Genomic DNA, 24,221 nt, shown 5'->3' on the forward strand with positions numbered 1-24,221 from the left:
TGGTGGAGTGTGTGACTCTTGATCTCAGGGTCTTGAGTTCAAACCCTACATTGCAGGTAGAGATTACTTTAAAAAAAAAATCATAAGGGAAAATACATTTACAGTACTGTATTTATCGAAAAAAATTCCACATATAAGTGGACCCATGCAGTTCAAACCCATGCTGTTCAAGGGTCAACTGTACTGTGTGTTTCCATTTCCTTCACTGAAAAATAGAGATTCTAGGATTTCCGAGAGGATACAGTGAGCGAGTACGTGTGAAATCCTTAGAATAGGGCCTGGCACACAGGACGTTCTCAAAAAAACACAAACCATGAAGATTATTTATTAGTGGCATTGGTCTTACTTTATCCCATCTGATTCATGAAGCAACCTCTAAGTAGGCATTTTCATGCCTGTTTTACAGATGGGGAAATTCAGATGGATTCAGGAAAATGAAATGACTTGCCCACACATTGAAACCCCAAGATTCCAAATCTCCAATCTATTGAGTGACTGATCTCAAAGGTAGACTCCCATAAAAACTGACATTTCATATTAACAAACTCTTTTAAGCTGCCCCAAGGTGAATAAGATTGCTAATACTGGGACTTAAGGATTTCTGCTCCTATTTGCTGACTTCAAAGAGAACTTCCCAAAAGAGGAGTTCTTTCTAAAGTGTATATATTCAGACTCCATATAACCTGAATTTCTCACCGTCAGCTTGAGGGAGGTTTAGACTCAAACATATACGACTAGCTGATGGAAATTCTAACACAAAATTTACTATTAAATCTTGGTTAACTTTATAAGTACATAATTCTTTTTAAAAATTTTTTATTTAAATTCAATTTAGTTAATATATAGTGTATTATTAGTTTCAGGGGCAGAATTTAGTGATTCATCAGTTGCATGTAATACCCATTTACAAAATAACTGTCCATAAAGGACAATCCAAATCAATTTCCTTGAGTTTGCATAAGCTGTTTTTTTTTAAAGATTTTATTTATTTGACAGAGAGAGAGAGAGCACAAGCAGGGGGTAGGATCAGAGGGAGAAGCAGACTCCCTGCTGAAGGACTCGATCCTGGGACTCCTAGGACTCCAGGATCATGACCTGAGCCGGAGGCAGATACTTAAACCACTAACCAGCCAGGCGCCCTTAAAGTAACAGGTTTTAAAAAACATTCCCGAAAAAAATACACACATAGTTAATCACTTCAAAGTAATCAGGTTTGTCATGCTCTTTCCACTTATTCCAGTGATACTGCCTTTGTGTTAAACATTTTAGAATGCTTCCTTTTGGATTGATTTCAAAGTCTGGGTTACATTCTTTTAAATAGTCTTGATGGAGGTCAATTTTGAAATTCTTTTCTCATGGATTTGATATTTAGAAATTATCAAAAATTACCCAGAATCAAGAATGTTGCATAAAATGGGTGACTATAAAAAACAAACTGATTTTCCTGGGCGCCTGGGTGGCTCAGTGGGTTAAGCGTCTGCCTTCGGCTCAGGTCATGATCCTGGAGTCTCAGGATCAAGTTCCACACCCGGCTCGGGCTCCCGGCTCAGCGGGGAGTCTGCTTCTCCCTCTGACCTTCCCCCTCTCGTGCTTTCTCTCTCTCACTCTCTCTCTCAAATAAATAAATAAAATCTTTTAAAAAAACTGATTTTCTTAATTGGCTTATAACCACCACCACCCCCCCTTAAAAGGAGATTCCAATAAAGGCTCTAATTCTTTTTTAATTAGTTCGTACTTCGTTGGAATGAGTTTAGAGCTTTGAAAGATGACAACTCTGAAAGACAACATTCATTTGAATGTCGTGGTATAACAGTTGCAAAAACAATCCTAGGTTTCCACCCAGCCCCATATCCATACTCTGCAATGTGACTTTGAGTTATCGCTATCGAGAGACAGAGTCTATTTTCCCCCAGTTTTTGAATGTGAGCTGGCCTTTTTTTTTTTTTCCCAGCCACTAGAATGTGGCAGAAGTGACAAAGTGCCAGTTCTAGGCCTAGGTCTCAAGTGGCCTTTACTCTCCTGGAACCCAGCCATGCCATGAGGACACACCTGAGCTAGCCTGCTGGAGGATGCCGGGCCACATGAAAAAGAGCCCCCTTGTGGCAGATGAGCCATCCTAAACCAGCCAGTCCCCAACCCACCAACTAACCACGGACCTGTGAGCAAGCACAACAGTCCTGCCAACCTATAGACTTGTGAGAAATAATAAATCGCTGTTAAGCCACTAAGTTTGGGGATGGTTTGTTACACAACAATAGCTAACTGATACAAACATCTAGCTCCTAATTAATTTCAAGATACATAATTCCACTTAATAGTTTTTACACAAATGAGTAAAAATCATAAAAACCAATTTCTGGGAGGGTTTTGGGAAGAAAAAACACAGGTACCTTCATATCCATATCTTGCTAGATATAATGTAAATCATTTTTTTCTATAATAATTTAGCAAAACAAACCAGGAACCATAAAAAATAATTGGCTCATTTCCTTTGATCAAGTAACCTGCTCTAGAAACTTATCCTAGAGAAATAACTGCAAATAAAAAAACATGGGGCATCTGGCTGGCTTAGTAGGGGTGTGAGTTCAAACCCCGCATTGGGCATAGAGACTACTTTAAAAAAAAAAATTCTCAAAGCTGCTTATTATAGTGTCATTTGGATACGAATTTGTCCTAACCATGTATGCATGGGAATAAAGTCCAGAAATTGAGTTATGACTTTTTGTAAAGTAGTTTTAACAAAAACATTCTATTTAATCAAACTTTCAATAGATGCATTTTTTAGTCACTTGTTTCAAATTATAAATGGATCTTATTTAAAAAGTTCTTCTACTTAAAATTAAATTCACAAAGACTACTAAAAATCATAAACTTTTTGAGATTTGCCATATGCCTCATGTCCCTCACAAGGGCGATTTCTACAGAATAAAACAAGTGTCTATATTTTAGCCAGATTTCCATTTTTCTGAAGTGTCAAAAAGGCTTTTATCAAATTTGGAGAGAAATGAGTCAAATACTATTTTACAGTGTTTGATGAACTGAATTTTTGACAGTTTTCAAATAACTGGCTATCACCTCCATCTCCAAGTGAAGTCAAAATAAGCAGTAAATTCTATAGCCAAGGATATAACTCAGGTAACTAGAGCAAACAGCAAGATGGTCTCAGGGAGCAAAGGGTACTGAGCAGAGACCGAGGAATGGGATGATCTAAAGGGACAGCCACTCCTCAGCCCCAGCCACAGTGACGGAAGAAGGGCCTTGGATGGCCAGATACTCCTATTATTCCAAAGAGACCAGCAATCTAGGTCCTTATGTGAAATCTGATTTTCAGATGTTGGCAATCAATTTAAACAATTTAAAAGCACTGCCGGTTAGCAAATAAACATATCTGCATGACTCACGGGCTTGCCAGTCCTTGAGCTCTCTGCTCTAGAGTATCTTTTCTCAGCTGTTTCTCCAGGGATAGGACTCTACACCTGGATTAGGAAGCATCTGAGTTATTTTCAGACTTGCCCAAGAGGACCCAATTGTTCTTAAAAATCAAAACCCAGTCTCCGTTAAAATCCCCAACACAGGGCGGCTGGGTGGCTCAGTTGGTTAAGCGACAGCCTTCGGCTCAGGTTGTGATCCTGGGGTCCTGGGATAGAGCCCAACATCAGGCTCCCCCTCCTCAGCAGAGAGCCTGCTTCTCCCTCTCCCTCTGCCACTCTCCCTGCTTGTGCTCTCTGTCAAATAAATAAATAAAATCTAAAAAAAAAAAAAAAAAAATCCCCAGGGCGCCTGGGTGGCTCAGTTGGTTAAGCGACTGCCTTTGGCTCAGGTCATGATCCCGGAGTCCTGGGATCGAGTCCCACATCAGGCTCCCAGCTCAGCGGGGAGCCTGTTTCTCCCTCTCCCTCTGCCTGCTTGTGCTGTCTGCCAAATAAATAAATAAAATATTTTTTAAAAAATCCCCAACACAGGAGTCTGGCTGGCTCAAGTCAGAGGAGCGTGCGACTCTTGATCTGGGAGTGTTAGGTTCAAGCCCCAGGTTGGGTGTAGAGATTAAAGAAAGAAAGAAACAAGCAAACCAACAAACAAACTTAAAAAAATAAAATCCCCAATGCAAATCCTTGTTTCCCAAAAACAATAAGAAATGAAACAGTTGTTCTCATTTCTTCCCCTGTGGTTCACAGGCTTTAAGATTAAATGTTTAAGAATATTTTAAAATGCTCTTCCAGAATATGGAGCTAATTTTCCAATCTTTTTTTTTTTTTAAGACTTTATTTATTTGCGAGAGAGACAATGAGAGACAGAGAGCATGAGAGAGAGGAGGGTCAGAGGGAGAAGCAGACTCCCCGCCGAGCAGGGAGCCCGATGCGGGACTCAATCCCGGGACTCCAGGATCATGACCTGAGCCGAAGGCAGTCGCTTAACCAACTGAGCCACCCAGGCACCCTAATTTTCCAATCTTATTTTTTAAAAATATTGAGGCACATGTCAGTTCATAATGAACTTATGGTCCACCAAGGCACTAGATTTTTTTTTTTTTTTGGACTGTTGCCAAGCTCACTTTTCTTCTTGAAGCTGCTAAGGGACTGAAGCTGCTACTTTTTCATCTGTCTCAGGGACCATATGATTTCTCATCTCTGTTTCTCTTTGTGTTATTGTTCCATTCTACTGCATATCTCTTTAACTAACCAATGACGTCCTTCTTTATAAAATTGCAGTGGCTCTTTACAGTCTTCCTTCTGTGCATCCGTGAATACAGATGGGAGCTGGCACTCGTGCCTTTTTGAAGCTTGCTTTCCCTTTGGCTTCCAGGCCACCACACTCTTCTGGCTTTCCTCTCACTTTCCTAGTTGGTCCTCTTCGTCTTCTTTGTGGGTTCCTGTTCATCTACCTTTCCCTCAACTATTTGTTGTGCCTTGGTTTTTGCCTTTGGTTTCCCCTTAACTTTGGTTGTGCCTTTGGGGGTTTTTTTTCTATATGTAATATGTCTTCAGCAAATAAATCATGTTTAAAATGACAGGTGTAGATGAGCTCTTCTTGGGGTGAGAAAACAAGGAACCAATCCCCATGGAAAGTCAACATCTGGCAGTCACCGAGAGGAGGAGAGCTCAGCAAGAAGGCAGAAGGAGCAGCCAGACATGTAGGAGTGAAGAAAGAGGGTTAGTCAGCAGTATTAACTATTCCTAAGAGGTCAAGTAAGATGAGAATAGAGAAACATCCACTAAACTTTTTTTAAGATTTTATTTTTAAGTGATCCCTACACCCAACGTGGGACTCGAACTCACAACCCTGAGATCAAGAGCCACATGCTCTACCAACTGAGCCAGGCATCCCAAGAAGTGTCCACAGAATTTTGCAGCATAGAGGCTGTTGAGGGCAAAACCCAAATTATAGTAAGTTGAAGGGTTAAAAAGAAGTAGAGAAGCAGAGATAGTGTGTGGATTATGATTTTAAGAAATGGAGCAGGGGCTCCTGGCTGGCTCAGTCAGTAGAGCATGACTGTGAGTTCGAGCCCCACATTGGGCATAGAGCTCAAAGAAAGAAAGAAAGAGAAAGAAGGGGCAATATTGGGAGCATGTTATATGGTCAGTTGAGGCTTTAAGGATCGAGGGATATAATGTATGAGAAAGTGATTTGGAAACTGTAACTTGCTACATATGTGTAAAGAGAAATCCAGAAAGAAGATGGCTAAGGACGCAACCCTGGGGAACACCCTCATTTAGAGAGTGGAGGAAGAAGAGACTCTGAGAGGTGTTCAGCTCAAGAGACAGAGGAGCACTTCTTCTGCTCTATGTGCTGTCCTTCAGTGCTGGGGTTTTAAGAAGGAATGTCTGGATTCCCTGACCTCAAGCACTTCATGGTCTGTTGCTGTGTTTCACAAAATATAGTCGTGTGAATCACCTGCATCCAGACAGGCTTGTCTTAAATAAATATTCCCGGGTCTCACCTCAGGCCTCCTGAATCAGAATTTCGGGGGATGATGTTAAGAATTTGAATAATCTTAAACTCATGCTGTATTGTTTTAGAAATGTCTTGTTTATGAAGGATCTTACCATAATTTATAGAACCATTCCTCTCATGGAGGGTCTGGGTTATTTTCACTTTGTTTCTCTTGTAGACATTGCCTTTAGAGCAGAGGCAGAATACAGCATAGGGATAAGATTGTGGGTTCCGGAACCACACTGCCTGGGTTTAAATCCCAACTCTTATCACTTACTAGTTCTGTAATTTTGGGCAAACTGTGTAAGTCCTCTATACTTTGGTTTGTTCATTTTAGTATAAGTATCATCACAATCACAGCATGTAATTTAACTGATGCAGGGACTAAATGAGTAAATAATTCTAACATGCTTAAAACGGTGGCTGGCACATGATAAGCACTTAATAAATATGGGCATTATTATTATTAATATGTATCTTTGTGAATCTAGAGTCAAACTTCTGTTGAACTATTGCCCTAGGATAAAATGTCAGGATGGGATTACTGCATATGTGGAATTTAAGAAACAAAGCAAACAACGGAAAAAGGAGACAACAGAAAAAAACAGACTCTTAAATTCAGAGAACAAATTGCTTGTTGCCAGAGAAGGGGGGCAGTGGGTGAAATAAATGAAGGGGATTGAGAGTGTCCTTATGGTGATGAGCACTGAGTCATGTATAGAATTGTTGAATCATTATATTGTACACCTGAAATGAATGTAATGCTGTATGTTAATTATGCTTCCATAAAAGAAGTGTAAAAAATAATAAGATAAAAATATTGAAGCATAGAGAATATGGTCAATAAGATGGTAATAGCGTTCTTTGGTGACAGATGGTGACAATACTTATTGTGGTGAGCACTGAGTAATGTAGAGAATTGGTGAATCAATATGTTGTATACCTGAAGCTAATATAGCACTGTATGTTAATTATACTTCAATTAACAACTTGTAATATATATATGGGGGGGTGCGTCCAGGTGGTGCAATCGGTTAAGTGTCTGACTCTTGATTTCAGTGCTCAGGTCATGATTTCAGGGTCATGAGATCAAGCCCCTTATCAAGCCCTGTATCGGGCTCCACGCTGGGTGTGGAGTCTGCTTGAGATTCTCTCTCTCTCTGCACCCCCTCTCTAATATATATATAGAGATAGATTATATATGTATAATATAAAAGTATATATAATATAAATATACATTATATATTATATATAAATATCTCCCTCTCCCTCATGCCCCCTCTCATACATATATACACACATATATATATATATAGGACCAAGTCTGTACCAAGAAGTAGGCTCTTTATGTATGTCATGGCTTCAGTGTTACCACAATGTCACTGGCAACTTCTGCCAGATCACTAAAAATTAACGAGACAGTGCCTGGCTTATAGGTGCACAATAATTCCTGTTGTGATGCTTTTTCCTTAAGGAGAACTCCGCCAAAAACTAACAAAAAACAAAGGGAGAAGAGGAGGATTACTACCATGAAGACAGGAAGGAGGGACAGAGGGAGGAGGCAGAAGAAGGGAGAGGAAGAAGGAAGAAAGAAGAAAGGGAGGGCTAGTTCCATACTTCCTAACATGGAAGGATGCCAGTGATACTTATTACAGGGAAAAATTAAAAGCAAGTTACAAGACGGGACGCCTGGGTGGCTCAGTCGGTTAAGCGTCTGCCTTCGGCTCAGGTCATGATCCCAGGGTCCTGGGATTGAGCCCCACGTCAGGCTCCCTGCTCGGTGGAGGCCTGCTTCTCCCTCTGCTCCTCCCCCTGCTTGTGCTCTTTTTCTCAAATAAATAAATAAAATCTTTTTTAAACAAAGTAAGTTGCAGGATAATAATGTGCAATATGATCTTGTTTTTGTACAAGTAATATAATAAAGTAATAAAAGTAATATAAGTATGCATGCATGGGTATGCACAGGCACACACATGCCCCTCTACATATAAAGTCTGCAAAGATGGACATCAAATTGTGAACACTATCTCCACTGGTAAATGGACTGAAAGTATAGGAGAGGAATGGGCTTGCCCTTTTTACTTTGTACACTTATTCCTTTGATTTTTAATATTTACAATAAGCATGTGTTAATTTTGTATTAAAACTGTTTTGTGTTTTGGGGTTTTTTTTTAATTTTTTAAGTACGCTCCACACCCCACATGGGGCTTGAACTCATGACCCTGAGATTAAGAGTCACACGCTCTACCAACTGAGCCAGCCAGGCGTCCCTATATTAAAATTGTTTATGAAAAAGAGGAAAGTCACACGGTGATAAACGATTAAAAGGAGGCAGTTCACAACTGCTGATCTAAACTTGCCCAGAAAGGATCAAAACAGTCATAGAACAGCACCTCCCTTCCCCAGTCGGAGACACCCCTCAGTCCGCCATCACTGGAAGGGCCCACAGGCATCTGCTCCCATAACCAAAATCTGTGTGGGTCATGACCGAAGCCTGGGAGATTAGAACTTTGGATAATGAGGAAGCAATTGGCCACGTTTCATAACATAACAAACTACACGTGTATCTAAACATTTTGATGAGTTTTGACCTATGTACACAAACCTATGAAACCATCACTACAATCAAGATAGTGAAAATGCTCATCATCCCCGAAAGTTTCCTCGTGCCCCTTCATAATCCTTCCCCCGCCCCCAGCAACCACTGATCTGGCTGCAGAATGTTTAAGTCACAACTGATATTTATTTTCTAGCAAAAGCTCACAGATGTTACTGGAAAATACTCATAGTTACACTTAGTACTCAACTAACAGGTGCTTTCTTCTTTGTCATGATAGTTTCTCAACTCCAAGTTTAAATTGTGCCAGTCCTTGAATCTAGTTAAAGTGCATAGGGCCCGTGGGTGGGGGGATGGGGTAACTTGTTGGGATGAGCCTGGGTGTGATATGCAACTGATGAACCACTAAATTCTACCCCTGAAACTAATAATACACTGTATGTTTACTAAATTGAATTTAAATTTTAAAATGTTTTTAAAAGCTGTATACGGCCCTACTTTGCTCTTGAAAAATAGATCTACAAAGGTTTATGCTGTCCCCCATACAATCCCTGTTCTTAACCCTGGTTAAACCAAACAAACATTCAAAAACCAATCTGCTCTAAATGAGATATATTATTTAGTAGATACAGTTATATACTTTCCGCATATTTATACATAGGAATAAACCTATATCTACTTAAAAAAATGGACTCACCGAGATCAAGTTGTCAGTTATTAGGCCATGACAACATTGATTCTCTAGCACATCCTAATTGGCCCTTTAAATTCCCCTTTCATAGATCTGTGCTAGAGATGGTAGAATTCACTGACAATTTTCCCTTCATTTTCACCCATCGCTGTCAGCGGCACGGATCACTTTATTCGACGAAGGTTTGAGAGCCTCGTTATCAACCAAGCCCGGTTGGCAAGGAATGCCATAGTTATGCCTCCATAAATTATAAAAAGCTGAATTTTAATAAAAAGTTTAACTCTTCTCACATTCTCTTAATGTTCCACCATGACCTCCCCAGTCCCACACCTCCCACATGCCCACACCTTTCTTCTAGTCCTTGCGATTAAAAGCAACACTTCTGAGAAAGCTTATTCTTTAACACCTTTGCAAAGGCGAACGAGAGCTCCTCCAGCCTTCAAAAATGATGGTCATTCAATAACGTTTACACAGCATGCATTCCAGCAGTATCTCGTGTACACAGGCATTTCACTCAACCCGCTCCCAGGGCCAGAACGTTTCTAGCAGATTCGCAGAGAAAAAGACTGCTTTCTCTAGTCATCTGTTCACCTCACCTTTCTTGTCTCTATACCTGGTGGCGAAGCTGACCAAACAGCAGCAGGATAAGAGAACAGAGAAAAGAAACCGGTCTTGAGATGTTCTCACAAGCTTAAAATGGCTCTTTTGACCAGCAGTGAAAATTCCAGAAATTCTGCTGGGTCTGCATCCAAAGCCACTCCAATACCTTCTTTCAGAAAGAGTCCTCTGCTATGTCTTGGGGCTTTTTTTTTTTTAAAGATTTTTATTCATTTTATTTGACAGAAAGAGAGACAGGGAGAGAGGGAACACAAGCAGGGGGAGTGGGTGAGGGAGAAGCAGGCCTCCCGCAGAGCAGGGAGCCCGATGCGGGGCTCCATCCCAGGACCCTGGGATCATGACCTGGGCCGAAGGCAGACGCTTAACGACTGAGCCACCCAGGCGCCCCCATGTCACGGGGCTTTTAGATCAGAAGTATAACTTTACAACTTTAAAAGCATTTCAGTCATAAGCAAAGTATGCGCTATTCCTCCTCTCTCGCTTTTCCTCACACTCATAAATATTTGCTATCAGAGTGCTAGCAAAGGCCATGTCAACGAGGCAGGTTTTTTTAAAAACAGTGAAAAAAAAATGGGACCATCTGCACAACTGCATATCGTCTTTCAAAGTAGTTCTTTGCTGCCTTTCTGTTTCCTTCCAGGCCTTTGAACCTTTAAAGTTGGTCATTTTGAACGCATTTAAGATGGATAAGGTTCTATCAACATATTTATAGTCAGTGGGGCAGCCAAATGTATTTGGGTCAAAGCCACCTAGCCAGTTTCCAGTTTCCTGGCTAGTACAGAACCCAGGGACTCTTGACCAAAGAGAAATATTCCCTGGCTCTCCAGTTGAGAGGTCCTAGATAAACATTCACGTGTTTTGACACACCATTAACCCAAACAGCAATTTTCAAACTGAGGCTGACCATATGCTCTGATCTTGACAAAATTAAAAATCACATCATTAAAATGAATGGCACTCAGTATTGCAGTAACAGAAAGAGAGCCAATACGGGACCCGTCAAATGACTACAAATCAAGATGATCCCAGAGGGTTTATTGGGGCACTGGGGGCTTTGGGGACAGAGAGAAAGGGACTTCTGGGGACCCACAGCCACGCAGCAATGATAAATTAGTGACCACTGAATTCCGGAGTCCTGCTGAGGGAGAATCTCTTCTACCAGCACTCAAAGAAAATCTGCTCTAAGGTAGAGTTTAGTTCGACCATTTTTCTTTATTATTAAGTTTCAGGTGTATAACACTGTAATTTGACATCTGTTTGCACTACAAAGTGATCACTCCCAAAAGTCTAATTACCATCCATCACCCTACACTTGACCCCCCTGTACCCCTTTTGCTCATCCTCCATCCCCCTTCCCCTCTGGTAACCACTGATCTGTTCTCTGTATCTATGAATTTGTTTTTGCTTTGTTTTGTTTGTCTTCGTGTGGCTTGGTTTTTAGATTCTACGTATGAGTGATATCATAGAGTATTTGTCTTTCTCCTTCTGACTTATCTCACTTAGCATAATATCCTCTAGGTCCATCCACGTTGTTACAAATGGCAAGATCTCATTCTTTTTTACGGCTGAGTAGTATTCCTGTGTGTGTGTGTGTGTGTGTGTGTGTGTGTGTGTGTACGTATCTTCCATATCTTCTTTATCTATTCATCCCTCAACGGACATTTAGGTTGTTTCCCTATCTCGGCTACTATAAATGATGCTGCGATAAATATAGAGGTGCATATATCTTTTTAAATTAGTGTTTTCATATTCAGGTAAATATCCAGTAATGGACTGGCTGGGTCATATGGTAGTTCTAGTCTTAATTTTTTTGAGGAAATCTCCACACTGTTTTCCACGGTGGCTGCACCAACTTACATTCCCACCGACAGTGCACAAGGGCTCCCTTTTCTCCACATCCTGGCCAACACTTGTGATTTCTTGCCTTTTACACTAGCCATTCTGACAGGTGAGGTGTGAGGTGATAGATAGCTCACGGTGGTTTTGATTTGCATTTCCCTAATAGTACAGGAAATTCTGACCCTGAACTGAAGAAACCTGGATTCCTGTTAATTCATCTCTTTGGGCAACTTAATTTCCTGTTTTCGTTTCCTTATTTTGAAAGCTCATACTAATGGTTCCTTGGTGTGATAATGTTTGTAAAAGCAAAGAGTTTCTAAAACTGATAAAAATTAATCAGGGCGCCTGGGTGGCTCAGTCGGTTAAGCATTTGACTCTTGATTTGGGCTCAGGTCATGATCTCAGGGTCATGAGATCGAGCCCTGCACTGAGATTCTCTCTCTCCCTCTGCCCCTCCCCCACTTGTGTGCACATGCTCTATCTTAAATAAATACATAAATAAATAAAACCAATAAAAATAAATTAACCTAAGGAAAGATTTGTGTTAGGCCTTTCCATGCGAATGCATTTACATAATGCTATATATTGGTGAGGACAGGAGCATGGGAGGAAGCTGTTTTTTTATTTCTTTTTTAATTTGGAGGCGGGCGCTATTTTTTTTAAATATGCACAGGACAGTGAGCAGACCCAGCTGACTGATCCTGTGGTCTTTGGCCCCTTCTTCAGCACCAGAAACATTCTTGTTGTAAAACAACCCTTTCCAGCCAGGAACACCACTTCATATCTTGGATTAATATACTATAACGCTACTGAGGCAGACTTGTTGCTTTCTCTCCTTCACGTTACAAAATAAGAGCTACCAGGGATTTAAAGCAACGTGGCTGGGAATCTTTTTGCCTCACTCACTGAACAGTCAGGGCATGATTTGTGGGAAGTGCATCTCATGGTGTAACCAATGTTTTCCTTCTCAGGGTTACCTTCCCATCTGAAAAGGACCGTCAAAATCCCTGCCCGCCAGTCGCCACCTACAGGGGGAAAGCAAGCCTTACATGGGACTGGGCTTTGTACAACTAAGCAGTTATTTCCCCACCTTTCAATAATCTCGAGGTGAACTTATTTGAATACAAGTCCTACAGAAGAGGATATTCCCCAATACCTTATGGCGAAAATGTGATCAAGGAAGGAACGATTGGAGAAGCCACAGTTCACATGAGCTCGTCACGGTAGCCTGCTACGTTGTAGCATCTGGACCACCGAACGCTGTAAGAGAGAAAGGCGGACAAAGTCAAAAGCAGATGAAATGGTTTGAAAAAATAAGGCACCTGTATATTTACGACTTTGGGCACAGACAGCGCTGAGATTTACATAGTTGTGCTTACAGACCATCACGATCTGGTTTTTGTACCCGTTTTTTTGTTTTTGTACCTGTTTAATAGCAATTCCAGATATCAACGTGGTCAACACACTTCTCATTTTTCGTGGCCACCGCAAATTTCTGCAGAAATTCTATATAGAAAGAAACTCTATAGAGAAATGCTGGAGAGACTTACTTTGTATTTGGTTGGCTATTCCCCCGTCTCCAGGGATTTGCATTTTCCAATTAGTCTTTTTGACTGAAAGAGCACTCTTTCCAAAGGGGTACCACTGCTACTCTATACTACAAGTACGGGAAAGAGAACCACTATGAACATCTTTGTACACGTCTCTTAACACATCATTTCCTCAAAACATGTTACCATGTTGGAGGGCAGGAATGGGCTTATATAGCTCATGACATATTATATAGCTCATGCTCTTGTGAAAGATGATGACAATTTATCATGACATCAGTAGTATTAAAGGGCCCACCTGAAGTGACTTGAGTTTGCATTTCGCTTTTTATGAAATTAAATAAAAATTAAAGGTTGGCTCCAGCCCACACTGATAATCCACAGCCTGTTCGAGGTCTCCAACCTGAAGGTCCCGTTCGCATCCCAAGCTAACAAGTGCAACAGAACTCTTAAGTTCCATGCCCTGCCCCACAACCTGCTCTCCGCCTCCACTTGCCCCCCACCCACCCAGTGATTCCCATCTCCCTAACCAGAGCCACCCTCCTCCCAGGTGCTCAGGCGCGAAATCAGGAGCTGGCCCTCCCTTCCCCTCACATTCGACCCTTGAGCCAAGTCTTCCTGACCCCACCTTTACCACATTCCAAGGCTAGGTCCACCATTGCCGCCGGGTCCAAGCCAGAGCCATCTGGAACCTGGATTACTGCCACAGCTTCCCAACTAGTCTCTCCTGCTGTCCTTGCTCCCATAGAGTCTATGCTAAGTGACAGGCAAAATGATCTTTTTTTTAACCCTAAATCAGATCGTGTCACTCTGTTCAAAACCCTCCAGGGGCTTCTCATCATGCTTTGAACAAAATTCAAACTACTTACCCTCAAATCCAGCCCCTGCTCACCTGGTTCAACTCATTTTGTACCCTTCTCCCCTACTGCTCTTGTTCTCTCTCCATCTCCACCCGTTTGCTGGTCCTCCAATGCACCACAGGGCCTTTGCACTTGCGGTTCCCTCTGGCTCAAGTGCTCTCTCCCCTAAGATTTTCTCATGGCTGGCTCCTTCTCATTTCTCAGATTTGGCTTAAATGTCACCTCTTCAGAGAAGCCTTCCCAGAACACTCTCTTAAATAGACAGCTCCCCCACCCCCCAGCCTGTAGTGTTGAGGCATAACGCCCATCTTATTTCCACTGTCACACTGACAGGCTCAAGCGTCCGGTGCATTTGTTAACGTGGCTTTTATCTGCCCTGCCCCCACCCCCAGTCTGGAATTTCCCTGAGGGCAGGGATGGCATCTGTCTGGGTCACCAGTTTATCTTCAGAGCCTAGAATGGTGTCTGGCACATCGAGGGCATTTAGCATTCATAATGCTAAACTTTACCTCAGAGATGATGCACATCAGCTACATTTAAATGGTGTTACTTCCATATTGAAAATACTAATAATAGCGCCTAGAGCTGAACAGCGAAATGCTCCTTTGGGCTTCTAGAGCTATTAATGTTATTCAGGGAATGAATGTCGTCAAGATCCATCAGGTGTACCTACCAAGCAACTATACTGTTTGTGATACTTTGGGGGCTACAGTGAGGGGTCACCCTCAAAGAACGGAGTCTGAGAGAAAAAGAAACGAAGGCAAACTGGAATGTGAGCAATCAAATGGCGAGTGCCACAAGAAGCAGAGGATACTTCTGGGCCACAGGTAAGTGAAAAGGGTCTGAACACCCTTTCACATGGAATGAGGGTGAGAGGCCCTGGGAATATGCTTCTGGGCTTCTGGAATATGTTCCCTTCAAGAGCACTGGGACGCGTGTAGCAACAGTGGGTTATAGTTGTCACAGGGGCCGGCGGAGGGAAGGACACCGCTGCCATGTGGTCAGCTGGGGGCCACAGAGGTGCTGAACGTCCTCTGCACAATGAAGAGCCCACCACCCCAAATGCCAATGCAGAAATGGCTTACGCCTGTCCATCCGGAACACAGGGAGTGCCTTCGGGGACTTCTGGACTGACATGCTTAACATGCTGGTCACTAGGTAGTCGTTCCTGAGTTCTTTTTCTCCCCCTGAACTCTTTTTACCATTTCCACCTACCTGCTATACGTATCCACCAGGTCCGCAGCAGAAAGAAAACCCGAGTCCAAGCAAAGGATGGAGGGGAACAGCAAGACCCACCAAAATGTCTCCTCGGGGCCCTAGCAACATGGGCTCCAAAGCCCCAGCCCAAAAGAAAGGTGCCACCTGTGGATAATGCTCAGTTCCTGGCCATCAGACCGTCCCCAGTGACACCGACCTCCCGGGGAGGGGGGGGGGGTCTTTATTTGCATTTCTGAGTCGGCTCTACTGCATGTCCAGCAATTAGTAACACAAGAAGCTGATCCTGAATCAGTCTTCCCGAGTGGGGGTTGTTTCCCTAGAGTGGTGGTCTGGGGCCTCCAGCAGCAGGGAGCAAGGAGGTGCCAGGACTGGGCGGATGTGGAGCACTCAGGCCCCAGCTAAGGGAGTCCATCAGGCACAGCTCTGCCCTCTGCAGGTGGAACACGGATCAACATCATTCTGAGGTTTCCAGAGAAACTGGAAAATCCGATTTTTACTGAGATCTTTTGGTTTTTTTCTTTTCTTTTTTTTTTTTTTAAGTAATCTCTACCCCCCACTTGGGGCTCAAACTCATGAACCCTGAGATCAAGAGTCGCATGCTCCACCGACTGAGCCAGCCAGGCGCCCCAAGATCTTTTGGGTTTTCAATGTTGACCCCTAATTCAGTGGCTTTTTAAAATATTGGGGAGGCTGAAGCACACCCATCTGAGGCTGATCTGGGGCCCCTCTCCTAGCTTGCTCCTTCTGTACACTGAACCCCAGAATCTGTTTGTTTGCAGGCAACTGATGCTCCCCGAGGGTTCAGGAAATTTAAAAACAGAAGTTAAATATGCTGACAACCGGGCAAGGTTCTCAAGAAAGAGCAGGACGGGGGATAGGGGGATAGGCTTGGGGACCCAAGGAGGGCCCGCCAAGGGACTGACACTGGTTTCACTGTGTTCTTCCTTGGTGAAAAATTCCCAGCATCTCCCTAATTCTTATGACATCAAATCCCAAGTTCCTGTCCAGGCTCTCCGAAACGTGAGCCCACCCCACCTCAGTAGCCTTATATTTCATCGTGTTCCTGTGTCCCTTCCCCATTCTAGTTGGGCCAGCGTTCCTCGGGCTCCTTCAAAGTCAAAACCAGTGATCCCCTCAGCCAGACCGCCTCTCTCCCTATGTAAATCCCACCCACCCTTCAAAGCCTGGCTCACCCCCCACCTCCTTTAGGAAGCCTTTGTGACAGTAAACAGGAAAATGCTTGTGAGCTCAAGGGCTCGTGCCTAGGAGACCTGGGTTCAAATCCCACCTCTCCCATCAAGCAGCTGGATGATTTACCAAACTTCTTTGAGCTTCAGAAGATGATCAGTCATAGTGCCTACCTTACAGAAATTGTGAAGGATTAAGGGAAATGATACGAATAAAATACTTAACTCCCAGTAAGTGCTCAATTAATGTGAACTCTTATTCCTATTACGGTTGACCTCCCTCTCCTCCCATAAAGTGTTCCGGCCTTACACTGTCTCTCTCTTCTGGGCAAAGCACCAATGGACTCCACACGGCCCACATTTGCTCAGAACGAGCCCCGGGCATTGGTCTACCTCAGTTCCTAGCTTGGCTTTAACGCTTCTTAAAGTTCCAGGGCCATGTTGGATAGAACCTAGAACTCACAAAGACCCAAGTGGACACTAAATCCGAGAGTTGCCTAAGTAACCCAACCCTGGCTCTGAACCGACTCCGTAAAAGTCCCTCTCTCAAGCAGCGGCAGAAATCCTTGCTGGGAAGAGACACAGGTAGCCAGGGACAGAGAGAAACAATCGCTCCCCCTCCCCCACAGGGCCTCCTTCACATTCCTTGCTCCAGGCTCCTCACCTTTCCTTCTGATGCTGGAGATGATACACGAAGCCAGTCAGTGTCCACTCTCTTCACACGAGTGTATGATGCGGGGAACCTGGACAAATGGGCCACACAGCAAGCGTCATTTTGGCTGGGATTAAATGGGAAGCCCGTGACTCTCAACAGGAGCCAAGATGGCTTCAGGATGGCTTCTGCAGGCCCTGTCCGCCCAGTGTTACTACACCTCAGATCAGGCCCATTCATCCTGCCCCAAGCACCATGGCTGGGATCCCCTGGTCACTGGTGCCAGAGGGCTTGTCCCACTTGGCACTTTCACTTTTCTCTGGGCTTAACAAGAATCAGAGTAAAAATACCTTCGTGCAATTTACACCCCGCCCCCCTTCCAGTTACTCGTGCTTTGAGTGACTCCCTCCCAAACAAAAACCGGGGCACAGAAAAATGTGACTCCTGGAATGCCATACCCTTTAAAAAGCAAGCAAGCAACCAAACAAACAAAACCCTTGAGAGGTCCCAACTAGATGATCCCAAGGAGTGGCCTCCTCAGCCTGAGGGCTGAGCCCCACCGATCCCGCCGGACAAGTATACACTACTCCCAAAGCACCAAGCTGCAAAGTTAGCAGCAGAGGCAGGCAAGAAAAAAAAGCACAACATGGGCCTGATCTTCGAGACCTTATTCTCAAACTGGAAAAGATGCGGGGAAAATGAAGAGACCCCAAAGGTTAAGAAGCCCGTGTTCCAATACAAGTAAGTCCCGCCTCAGTGTTAGCAGCCCTCAAAAGTTCTCCGGTAACGGTTGGCTTCCAAAAAAAAAAAAAAAAAAACCGCAGAAAAGGCAGGAGAACAAACGTGAGGACGCGGGTCCCAAGGACCGAGACTACCCTCGATTCCCCCCACCCCCCGCCCCCAGTTCGGGAATCGCAGCTTCTCCCACAAGCTTGGGCCTCTCCAACTTGCTTCTTCCCCTCGCCCCGCTGACCCCCAACCCAAGCTCAGGACCCGGGGCTTCCTGTGGGTGAGTCCCGCTCTCCCAGTCAGACTGGAAATGGTATTATTGCACCCGTAGCAGAAACCTCAGGCGAGACTCTTGACAAGTGAAGCCAAGGAGCCGGTCACCAGTGGGGCGGAGGCGGTGCAGCCCTGCTCAGGATTAAGTGGGTGAGTGCAGGCGGAGCAGGGGGAGGAAGCCCCGGCCCTTGGCGTGTGGCTCGAACAGGAGAGGGCACCTTCAGTTCCCAGAAGCGGGATGCCACTGCCAGCGTAGCCCAGGGGAGTGCCTCGAGTGACCTCTGCTGGAACAGCGGCCTGAGGGAGCCCCGGAGCGGGTGCCAGAGCGCCCCCTAGTGTGGCGCCAGGGCCCGAGGAGGTGCGGCACGGTCTAGGGAGAAGAGAGAGGACCAGGGGGAGAGCCCAGGCGCATCTCTGGAAAAGCTGACTCTGCAGGGGCAGGTGGGGGTGGCCCGGGTCTCCCGCGCATCCCCTCCCCGGCGCCCACCCAGGGCCCCGCGTGGCTCTGTCTGCAAGGTCCCGGAGCCCCCCTAGGCCGGGGCGGCCAGCGGGCCGAGACGCAGCGGGACGTGGCTGCCTGCCTGCGAGCAGAGCGGGGGGGGCATTTTACCGGGAGTCTAAGGAGCCGCTGCGTCTCCACTCCGGCCTCCGCTGGGGTAGCGGGACTGCTACGGCAGCCGCAGTCGCAACGGCCAACGCTCCCGGTCGCTCCCTGCGACTGTGGCCCGCGAGGCCAGCTGTTGAATGGCTCGCGCCGAGCGCACCCGGCGCAGAAGCGTCCCCGCCGCATCCAAGTCGGCGACGCAGGCGCGCGCCCCGGTGCCAACGCCCCGTGCGCCCCTCGCCCGGCTGCGGCCCTGGCGAGCTCGCCGCGGCTGCTTCCCGGCCCCGTGCCCCCGGCTCCCGGCTGCGGGCTCGCCCGCCCGCCTGCTCCCCTCGGTGGGCTCTCGCCAGACCAATTGCCTCCCCTGGCCGGCTCCGCCCCCTCGCTGCCATCCCTCAACTGGCCCGCAGGACCAATGGCAACAATGGGCTAGTCCCGCCCCCTCGATTCCCCCGGGGCCAATCGCCTTCTCCTGAGGACCCATTCAAGTAACCCCGCCCCTCTCGTGCGGCAAAGCTGCAGCCAAAGTTTATCCCACTGCGCGGTTGCTCCTGACGATGGCGAGGCTGTGCCCAGGCCCCCGCACGAAGTTACACTGATTTCAAGGCTGCAACTCACCTGGTCTGCCGAGCCCCCGCGCGACCTATTCTTTTGAATGAGTGAGTATTTAAAGAGCTAATGAGAGAGGTGCTGTTGTCCTCCTCATCCCCCAGCAGGGCTGCCGCGAAACGTGCACCCGCCTGGCCAGAACTTGCACATCACAGGGTCAGCAAGAATCTCGAAGGTCATCCACTGACCCTGTCCCCGCAGTGCTGCGTGTTGCGTTTGTGTTTTGTTGTTGTTGTTTGTCCTATGTACAGGGGCTCTGCCCTCTAGGCTGGACGACTTCCAGGGACAAGGACTCACTGGCACCACGAACAGCCCCTTGGGTAGCACGAGGCTGAGCGAAACCGGCCCCCTGGTAACTTCTGCCCCCTTGAAGCCAACAAAGGCAGCTTTGCCCCTCTTCCCACAAGGGCCCAACAATTTGAAGACAAATCTGGCCCCACAGTTCTTCCAGGCTCTGTTGCTCCAAGGAACCGAGTTCAAGGCTCTTCTTTGAGTTTAAGCCAATTCCTTTATTATCTTTCAAAAGTGGAAGGTGGGAAATAAGTCTCTCCTCCCCCCTAACCGCCAGCCGCGAGGCACAGACCCTTCTGCATAGAGCAGACTGGGACAGTCACGTCCCTTGTCTAGACAGTAGATTTTTCTACTCCAGCTCCCTAGGATGGCATTTGCTTTCCTGACTGCCATATCATAGCTGACAAATATTAGATTTACTGTCAACTAACCCCCGGGGCTATTTCTCACTGCTGCTGCGAACACATGGCTCCGTTTTCTACTTGATTAGCTGGTAAATGTCATTGGGTTTTGTGGGGGGTGCTACTTTCACTGTTTTCTATCAAGACCGCTTTGCCAGCTCATTCTGTACTTAATCTCTCTCCATTTGTCTTGCTCCCACCGCCAAGCTCAGGCCCTCACCCTGTGTGCACAACTGCCAAAGAGTCTCCTCACAGAGCACCTTACCTCTAGGCTTGTACCCTCCTGGGTGGCCTGCCAGGGCTCCTGTCCTCATCCATCTGACACCAGAAGCCACAGTGGTCTCTAAAACACAAAGATAATCCTGTCACCCCACCCAGCCTAAAAGCCCACCCCCAGCTTCAAATCCTTTCCTATTCCTTTTCCAGCTCCCCCCCCCCCTTTGCCTCCAGGATGAGATCCAGAACCCCCGCAGAGCATGTGAAACCCTTGGTGATCTGGTCTCACCTGCCCAGCCTCATTCCTAGCTGTTTTACCCCCATCACAGAGCACTCAATACTTCAGATCCACTGAACTTCCTGCTGTTTCCCAAATGAGCCACAGTCTCCAACCACTTCTATGCCTTTGATACAAAGTCTGGAATAAACTGCTCCCTACCCTCCTAATCCTGACCCATTGATGTATTTGACTCATTCATTGAATACATATCCTGAGCACCTACATGTGTCAGGTATGGAGGCATAACAATGTGATTTTTAAAAATCTGACTTGATCCCTTCATCAGGTGCTTCCGAGTAGAGGGTAATGACGCTGCTTCCATTCCCATTGCCACACAGACATCAGGCAGCTATTTGTAATGATTGGACTTCAGATTCCTCCAGGCAGCTGAGACTGGGATTGTCTTCCTGCGGAGTGTCATTAAATAATATTCAGACTCAGTCCATTAAGGTTGGCAGTTTGAAGGCCAGAGGTCACGGCCCTTTCCTTCATTTCCTTCACTTTAATTTACAAAACCCCGACTTGTTAAGATGTTCTGTATGTGAGAGAATATGTGCTTATTGCGTATGTTGGGTTCTTTTCCCTTTTACTTTTTAAGATCAGAATAAATCAAACCAACACGCTGTACACTTTACACTTACACGATTTTTTTTTTTAAGATTTTATTTATCTGACAGAGAGACACACAAAGATTTTATTCATTTGACAGAGAGCGAGAGAGGGAACACCAGCAGGGGGAGTGGGAGAGGAAGAAGCAGGCTCCCAGCTGAGCAGGGAGCCCGATGCGGGGCTCGATCCCAGGACCCTGGAATCATGACCTGAGCCGAAGGCAGATGCTTAACGCCTGAGCCACGCAAGCACCCTAAACTTACACAATGTTATATGTCAATTATATCTCAAACAATTAGATAAACAGATCAGGATAGCAGTTTGTCATATACCATAGGCATTGATGTTTCTGGATCTGAAGAGAAAGCACATGAACAGGACTGACTGTATGTTATAAAAATTAATCCAGGGACACCTGGATGGCACAGTCAGTTAAGCATCTGACTTGGTTTCAGCTCAGGTCGTGATCTTAGGGTTGTGGGATCGAGCCCTGTGTCATGCTCCATGCTCAGCAAGGAGTCTGCTTGGGACTTTCTCTCCGTCTCCCTCTGCCCCTCCCCTCCTCAGATAAATAGATAAATCTTTAAAAAAATGAATCCATTGGAATCATGTAACTACAGAACTTCAGTGTTAGAAGGGACTTTTAAGTTAATTTAATCAAACTCCACCTTAGATGCTAGAAACTACTATGTGGGCAGTTTTTCGGGTTTTTTACAAAGTTCTTAGCTCCTCGGCCTCTGAAAACAGGCCGTGCTCTTACTGTTAAAATATTGTCTCCACACAACTAAGGCATTTGAAGAGCACCCAGAATGCTTCTCTGCCCACTGTTTTCCTCTAGGGTGAGATGTGTCCTCAGGATCTCCCCTTTCAAAATGCAAACCCCACTTGGAAGAGCCACATGCTAACATTTTTTCATTATTAACATTTAGCACAAGGAAAGCAGCATAGCTTAATAAAAAGAAACGTTTTAAGGTGCAGTTTTTAGAATGGTTTCACTTATGCTGTCATATTAGATCCTCAGAGTGACCTGTGCAAAATCTCTTGATTTCCATTTTATGGGGGAGGAAGCTAAGACTCATCTCCGTTAAATCGTTCTTCAGGGTATTCAAATCCCAGTTCTGCTATTAACCTCGGGCAAGGGACCGGGTCACTCTAGGCCTCAGTTTCCCCATCAATAAAATCAAATGAGATGCTTTCCAAGGTTTCTTTCAGCTCTGTCTATAATCTTTCCACTCCTGCTGGCTGAGATCAGGACACTGGGACCCTGGGCATTTTTGTGGTGGCAGCAAATAATGGTGGCACCAGAAGTACATTTTGGAAAGGAGAAGCTCCTGCATGAGGGCAGTGAAAACTAGAAAGAAGAAAATCTGAGCAAGGAAAGACAAGACGCCCTGAACTCCAAGCTTACCTATTCCTCAGGTCTCTAATGCAACCACTTCAATTCAGATTTTGAACGAAAAATTCCAACCCATTTGCTCTAACGCTGAAAGAATCTTCTATGTAAAGCTTAATTAAAGTCTGCTTTGGTGGGCGCCTGGGTGGCTCAGTTGGTTAGGCGACTGCCTTCAGCTCAGGTCATGATCCTGGAGTCCCAGGATCGAGCCCCACATCGGGCTCCCAGCTCAGCGGGGAGCCTGCTTCTCCCTCTGACCCTATCCCCTCTCATGCTGTTTCTCTCTCTCTCTCTCTCTCAAATAAATAAAAATAAAATCTTTAAAAAAAAAAAAAGTCTGCTTTGGCGAACTGTTTTATCATATTCAGATAAAAATTACCACACTCCATTCCATAAGCCTATTGTGCATTCCCCCCCTGCTTAGTCCATATAACAAAAGGGCAGATAAGGAACTGCAGCCTAAGGAAGTCATTTGGAAGGAAAACCAACAGGCAAATGGATGCATTCTAATAATTTATGCAAGTCGTGGGGTGCCCCACTACCCCTCCCCCACCCATTCATTTGTTGAGAGCATGAGATGCAGCTATTCTAATGACTCTGTGTTTGCTTAATCTTACTAAGCAAAGACAGGCTTTATGCCTAATATAAAAGGAATTTAAGATGCCAGGTGAGAAGTGGTGATCTTTAAACTGGTTGCGCAAGAAACCAAAAGCTAATTCCTAAGATGATAAGCCTACTTAATAGTCTGTTCTTTTTGGAGCGTTTAAAAGCATGTTTAATTACAGTAGAATCCGTTTTCAATTACAGACGTCTAATCATTTTTTTCAGTAAATGGCTCTGAAGTCAGAATAAATAACACTAACCTACTTCACTGAGTTCTTATGATGATTAATTAATTGGTTTTAAAGGGTGTCAGAAGTTTTATAAAACAGAGGCCGAAGAATCAAGAGACCCAGATTTAGTCCAGGCTCTGCCTTCAGTAGCTCTGTGGCCTATGGTGATTTATTTTCCTTCCCTGGGGCTCAGTTTCTCCATCTGTAAGATGAGGGGGAATTGGGCTAGACTATCTCTCTATTTTTGGTCTAACATTCTAACACTCTAGGATTCCCCATCATTATACATACACTTTTTTTTTTTTTTTTTTTAGTAGCTTAAAACAGCAATCATCCACTTTTAGTTTTCCTCAAATTGGATTCCGGGAAAAATTTCCACAATGTCCTGCTGTTCCCCCCACACGGTCACTCAGGTATACTGACCCCCACAAAACTGTCCCAATATGAATAGAGGAAAATACGATAAAGATACAGAAAGAAGGGAAAAAATAAAATCTAGACTTCCACATTCATGAACAAGGGAAGCCAGTCCTTAGAAATTGCTGGCCCACACTTTCCTCTTCCCACCTTTCTTTCCATGCTTTTCTTTTCCAAAGATTTTATTACTCTGCCTCTTCTCTGAAATGAATGTGGGGCCCTCATTGCCAGCTCTGAAAACACTATGACTATTTATAAGAGGACTTGAGAAAAGGTATCTTTATTTATTTATTTTTAAAGATTTATTTATTTTACTTTAGAAAGAGAAAGAGAGAGAGAGCATGTGAGCGGAGAAGGGGCAGAGGGAAAGAAGCAGACTCCCCACTGAATGCGGAGCCCCACGCGGGGCTCAGTCTCAGGACCCTGAGATCATAACCTGAGCGAAAACCAAGGGTCAGACACT

General features: G+C 45.1%; 1 long non-coding RNA gene across 1 annotated transcript; it reads right to left on the reverse strand.

The window, feature by feature from the left end:
* Positions 1 to 12,790: 12,790 nt before the first annotated feature.
* LOC135362031 (uncharacterized) lies at positions 12,791 to 19,358 on the reverse strand. Its single transcript, XR_010406322.1, has 3 exons — positions 18,716 to 19,358; positions 17,116 to 17,194; positions 12,791 to 12,896 (listed from the first exon to the last, which is right to left on the reverse strand). It is a non-coding gene; the product is annotated as an uncharacterized LOC135362031 (long non-coding RNA).
* Between the last annotated feature and the right edge of the window lie 4,863 nt (positions 19,359 to 24,221).

Source organism: Mirounga angustirostris, unplaced genomic scaffold (genome assembly GCF_029215605.1).
Source record: "Mirounga angustirostris isolate CCGP_5_RB_7025 unplaced genomic scaffold, mMirAng1.0.hap1 SCAF_11, whole genome shotgun sequence".
Classification (NCBI taxonomy): Eukaryota; Metazoa; Chordata; class Mammalia; order Carnivora; family Phocidae; genus Mirounga; species Mirounga angustirostris.